The following is a 6,547-nucleotide window of genomic DNA, read 5'->3' as shown; positions in this document are numbered from 1 at the left end:
GCCTTGACCAGGCAAGCCAAAGGTTTCGAACTGGCGACCTCAGAGTTCCAGGTTGAGGCTTTACCCACTGCGCCACCACAGGTCAGGAACCATTCACTTTTATTTTTTTAATGATTTAAAAAAAATTTTTTTTTTCTTGCCTGACCGAGCAGTGGTGCAGTGGATAGAGCGTCGGGCTGGAATGCAGAAGAACCAGGTTCGAGACCCCAAGGTTGCCAGTTTGAGCGCGGGCTCATCTGGTTTGAGCAACAGCTCACCAGCTTGGAACCAAACTCGCTGACTCGAGCAAGGGGTTACTCGGTCTGCTGAAGGCCCGCGGTCAAGGCACATATGAGAAAGCAATCAATGAACAACTAAGGTCTCGCAACAAAAAAACTGATGATTGTTGCTTCTCATCTCTCTCCGTTCCTGTCTGTCTGTCCCTGTCTATCCCTCTCTCTGACTCTCTCTCTGCCCCTGAAAAAAAAACCCCAAAAAACCAACAAACCAAAAAAACAACATTTTTTTCTTGCTTTTACACAGAGAAAGGGATGGTGGTGAAAGAAGTATCAACTCATAGTGGACACTCCATCCACTGAGCCAGCACAGGCCTGGCAGGCATCATTCACTTTTTTTTTTTTTTTTTTGATGGGCTGTCATCTTTAATTCTAGCTTGCACCCGGAAGGCAAGTAAAACACACACTGGGCACCAATACCCACTCACATTCATTTTCACAAAGCTACTGACCTTTTTGAGTTTCCTAGAATCAAAGGTTTCTAGCTCACCAGCCTTATTCACCTCTGTTCCCCATCTCCTTCCTTCTTTCTGCAACTGGCTTCTCACTCAACACTCCACCATCTTGGCTGCTTCTCCTGGCCTACTCCATGTGGCCTCCTTCTGCTCTCTGCTCTGCTCTCTCCTCTAATGATAATCTCAGGAACCAAGAGAGAAAGCTCTCGTTCTGCCCCTATTTTATAATGTAGAAATCAAAAACTTAATCCAATATACAAAATAAGGAAGTCTCTAATACAAAGTCACTTATCTGGGGCATAATGGGATTGCACCACCCCACATCTAAAAGGGTGGGAAAGGCTTAATCCCAAAACCAAGCCCCAGACTATAAGGATTTGCCTGCCCACATCCTTCCCCCAACAAACATTAATATCATTTGGGTAATGGCCTCCACGTGGGCACCGCCATCTTTAACAAAGTGAGCATAATATATTTTATCTGCCCAACAATGTGAAATAAAAGAAAAGAGGGAAGAAAGCCTAAGAGCTAGAGCCAGACAGGATGAGAAAGTAGGGAAGAGTTTGTGCTCACCCCATCTTGCAGGAGGGGACTGTCAGGGAGCAGGTCAAAGGTATTGTTGGAATCCATGAGAGTCCAAAAGACCAGACTAACAGGCTTTATTGAAAGAAAGAAAGGAACCCTGCTGGGCACTTCTCCCAGGGAGAAGAGCGCCAGTTACAGACTAGGGGCAAATTATATAGTGTTCAGGAGAGCCTGAGGGGATACTGAGGCAAAAGTTCTGGTATGTCTGGAATACTCCTCCTTGGGGGTCTTGCCAGCTTCTTGGAATTCCTCTGTCTCAGGGGCAATACTCCAGTCAGTATGAGGTCTGACAGATAAGCAGAACATCAAGAGGGCAGTTTGGAATTCACGTATCTGTTATTTCTCAACTCTGTGGTTACATATCAAAGAAAGGCAGTTATTAATTTTATAATATATGGTGACGGGTGATGAGAAGAAAGAGGAGAGAAAAATTGGAAAATTATTGCTTTTTCATGAGATAATTCAAGAAAAGAACCTTGCCATCCAGTTAAGGAGGTTGTCAATTTCTGTGCTATCAGGTCTGAACCAGGTGATGTCTTTGAAAACCTGAGTTAGGAAATAAAACAAAATTTTGTGAGGTAATAATTGTGAATTGCTTGCTGCAAGTTCTGCGTGGACAGAGTGACAGGGTGATACATGGCCTCCTGGATGAGACTCACGAGACATGCTGGTCTGGGTCCTCTCAAATGGGAGAACATGTCAAGATTTGTAGAGACAGGGAACCTGTTGTTGTAAGTTTTTAGAAGGACTGAATATGTGAGGTTAAAAGGAAGGTGGTTTGGAGAACATTCATGAGGGACCTTTTCAGGCTGAGGGACCGTTTCTTCCTGCTGTCATCTCTACCAGTTTGATATTTCCCTCATGAAGTTCTCCTTGGGGTACTGGGGAATAGGAGTGTAGGAGCATTTGATTGTAGGTAATTCTAGAGATCTCCCTCATCTGGGCCTATAGGAACTTGATAAAGAAGGGGGGCAAGCATTAAAATTAGGCACAGAATTAGGATTGGTCTTGTAATTGGTGCTAGCATGGAGAACAAGGTTTTTTTTTTACCATTTTTAAGAGTAGGGATCAGTACTTGCCTGGCCACTGTAAATTTGTTCTTAAAGTTTTCAGAGAGAGTTGATATTCTCCTCAACCAGGCCAGAGTTGTTGATGTAATAGCAACACTGTTTCTGTAAAAAGAGACAAGTACCAGCTTTCTTGGCTGTTAGTATATCTAAAGCCCTCTGGTTTTGTAGGGTGACCTGAGCTAGAGATGTCAGTTGTCTCTGGAGGAAGGCTAGAGAGAATAGAAAATGGAGGAAGAAAGAGGTGTTTAAGGTTTTTAGAATGGTTACATTGCACCAGAAATGAGTTCCATTAAGGCTGGTTAGAGAAGTTTTGATTGGGATAGTCTTACTACATAATGTGGTAGGCCAATTGAGAGGGTTGAGGTGGGGTCTTCTTGGAAGAGAGGAACTCAGGCTCTGGAAAAGAGAAAAAGGGTCTGGATTTTTTGGTAAGGTTGAGTGGGTAGGGTAAAGGAACCGCAGTGTGATGGGAGGCCTTATTAGAAACGCACAGAGAAAGTCAGTAAGAAGTGTGTATACAGAAGTGAGGTTGAGAATTTAGATGCCCTGTTTGATGAGTCCTAGCCATGGCAAAGTTTTGGGAAGTAAGGGTGTATTTATAGGGTTTTTGATATTTTCTGTTTCGTGAGGGCAGGTTTTAGGGTTGGTGTGTAGGGTTAGGTAGCTTTTTTTTTTAATTTTCTGATTGGCGAATGTCTACATGCGTTTCTGCAAGAAATTAGTGAACAAACATACAAGGAAGGGTCCAAAAGTTAGAAAAATAAATAGGAGTGAGTGGACTAATGAAAGGCAATAGTCAATGTAAGGTCAGTGAATAATGGAGGATGGTCACATGGGGAACCCAGACCCACGAACTTTGGCTAGGACTGCCCACAAGCAAGCACGCCAAAAGAAGTTTCACAGGAACCCTTTGGAAAAAAAGCGACCGTATGTCATTCAGTGAGATTTCGCTATGTCATATTAGCCCGACTTCCCTAGAGGACCCCTTTAAATATCTCCCATGCGGTTTAATCCTTGCAACTTCCCTGGCCTCCATCTCCTCTATTTTTCTTTCTTTGAGGCCAGGGAACCTTGTTGGGCAAGATGAGCTGTACTCAATAAAGCCTTTTGTTATTCCACACCTCGTGGCTCCGGCCCCTTCCTTCTCGGCAGGGAAAAATACCTTACATTTTGGTGCCAAAAACCCGGGAGGAGTTAGAAGTCTGCAAGGACCACTCCTCTTCCTCATCTCCTCTGAGAAAGAACCAGGATCTTTGACCTTCCACCCACTTCGGCTCACCGTGTGGTAAGTACCCCACCTCCAACCTCCCCCTGCCTCAATTCTTTCCTCCAAGAATCCCTGTCCAAACCGTAGCTACATCAGGGAAGTCTTTCCATTTGACGTGCGGTGCTTGTGGAGACATCCTGAGCATATCCACTTTAACTTGTCCTCCGTGGCCAGACCTTGAGTTTTAGCACGCTAATATTCTAAATCTGACCACTCCAAGGACTGAGGGTGGCTGGGGGGGGCACAGAAATCTCTCTTCCTAAAGAAGAAGAAACTGTTCTTCTCAGCTGTGACCAGGCCACAGAACCCACTGAACTAGCCTCCTGAAGGGACTTTTGGTTTTACCACTCTTACTAATTTAACTATCACCAAAAAAACCTGAGAACTGATTGGAGATCTCTTACATTTATGGCTTCTAATTATTGGTGCACCCGTCCTGAATCTCTGTACGGCCTATTTCACCGCGCAGGCCTTTTTCTGGCCAGAGAAACCTCACCTAAAACCTCCACTCCTGATCTTTCCTTCTCCGTGGACTCTCAACTCTCTCCCTCCTATCTGACCTCCAGGGCATCCCCTCTCTTGGGCCTTTTCTCTGGTCCCTCTGTTGACCTCTTTTGTGCTCAGGTCTCTTCCCTCTGAGAGCTCCCTCCCCTCCCTTTGCAAAAACCTGTTTCATATCCACCACTACCATCTCTTTTTCTCCTCCCCTGCTGGCCAGGGGCCCTTCCCTGCTCCACTGTGTTCTTAAACCCCTCCTCCATCAGGCCATTCTCAGCCTGGCATTGGCTCTTACACTGGTTTTCAGGATGTCCAACCCCAATTTTATGGCAGGAAGTTCTGGCCTTGTACTGCCTTTGGCTCCAGCGTTTCCTGCAGGATCTGGGTGCCAGGCTCCACACAAGCCCTCCTCCTCTTATTCTCAACCCCCCCCCAAAACCCTATCCAGGACCTGTGAACATGGCATTTAAAGTTTGTAACAGTCCCAACTAGTAGAAACTGGCCAAGGTTATTCACCAGGCCTGCATGCAGAAGGTAATGCACCAAACCTCAGCTCTGGTGGCAATCCTGACGCCAGTAGAACAGAAGCAAGGCACAGAAAGTGCCCGACCCAAATCCAAAGTATAAATAAAAACCACACCAACAGCTTGCTTTAAGTATAGCAAGCAGGACCACTGGTCCCAGCAGTGCCCCTGCCAGTGGCTGCCCACTGAGCCCTGCCCTGACTGCAAGCAGTCCAGTCACAGGTGGAGTGATTGGCCCTTTGTGTAAAAGGTTTTTCCTCAATGCCTCTATGTGGAGGCCAAGCCTCCCGAACGGCAAGACCAATGCAGCCAAATGGATGAATCGCTCAAACTCCTAGGACACGGCCTGGACTCAGAGAACCCAGGGTATGCTGCAACTAGTGGGTAAGTCCATCTCATTTCTTGTGGACACTGGGTTACCTTCTCTGTTTTGCCATTACACTCTGGACCTCTAGTTCCCTCACAACTCTCAGTTATGGGAGTGGGCAGGACCCCATCCTTTCCTCCCCTTTTTTAAATTTACTAAATTTAAGGCAGTGACATTGATAAATAAGGTACATATGTTGAGAGAAAACATCTCTAGATTATTTTGACACTTGTGTTGTATACCACTCCCCCAAAGTTAAATTGTCTTCTGTCACCTTCTATCTGGTTTTCTTTGTTCCCCTCCCCTCCCCCAACCCCTCTCTCCTTCTTCACCCCATCCACCCTCCCCCCACCCCCACCCCTGTTGCCATTACATTCTTGTTCATGTCTCTGAGTCTCATTTTTATGTCCCTTCTATGTATGGATTCATATAGTTCTTATCCTTTCCCCTTTTTACACCACTCCTGACATGCAGTTTTGCCTCCTTACAGGACCACTGGCAGTCGGAACCACTGGACTCCATCCATCTCCAGCTCACAAAAATACTGGACCCTACAAATCCCCCTATTACTCCTCTTTTTTTAAATCTTTACAGGACCGCTTCCGTGAAGTTTCTCAACTCACGGCCACACAAATGTTCCTCCTGACAGCCCTCAAAACCACTACCTTCTGATCTCCCCATCCCCATGATGCCCATAATCAGCAGGAAGTAGCCAGATTTAACACAAAAGGTCAGAATGTAAGGTCAAAGAATAATGGGGGATGGTAACGTGAGGAACTCAGACCCACGAACTTTGGCTAGGACCACTCACAACCAAGCATGCCAAAAGAAGCTTCACAGGAGCCCTTTGGAAAAAAGCAACCATCTCTCAGCCAGTGAGATTTTGCTACATCATATTAGCCCGACTTCCCTAGAGGACCTCTTTAAATATCTCCCATGCAGTTTAATCCTTGTGACTTCCCTGGCCTCCATCTCCTCCATTTTTCTTTCTTTGGGGCCAGGGAACCTTGCCAGGTGAGATGCGCTGTACTCAATAAAGCCTTTTGTTATTTCACACTTCGTGGCTCTGGCCCCTTCCCTCCTTCTTGGTGGGGAAAAATACCTTACAGTCAGGATGCCCAGTTTGTGTGAAACCACTGATTCCATGTATATAAATTTGCTGGTCTTCAGAGAGAGAGAGAGAGAAAGAGAGAGAGAGAGAGTAGGAATAAGACAGGAAAGTGGCAAGTCCCCTTGTCCCTAGACCAATTTTTTTAGAGATGTTTAAAGCAACAAGCAGAGGGATTACCTGTACAGCTTGTTTTGTCCTTAGATTGATGGGTAGTGTACTAGGAATTAAAAGAGGCTCATGGGGTGAGATTAGGTTGATACTTGGTGTGAGATAGATTAGGGTACAGGTTTCTGTCCAATTAGTAGGGAGATACATAGATGCTGGTCCCACATGAGTAGAAAGCCCCTGATTGGATGAGGCAGGCTGAGAGGTGAATAGAGAATAGAAGGACAAGG

Source organism: Saccopteryx bilineata, chromosome 1 (assembly GCF_036850765.1).
Source record: "Saccopteryx bilineata isolate mSacBil1 chromosome 1, mSacBil1_pri_phased_curated, whole genome shotgun sequence".
Lineage (NCBI taxonomy): Eukaryota > Metazoa > Chordata > Mammalia > Chiroptera > Emballonuridae > Saccopteryx > Saccopteryx bilineata.
Note: the sequence above shows the minus strand (reverse complement) of the source record.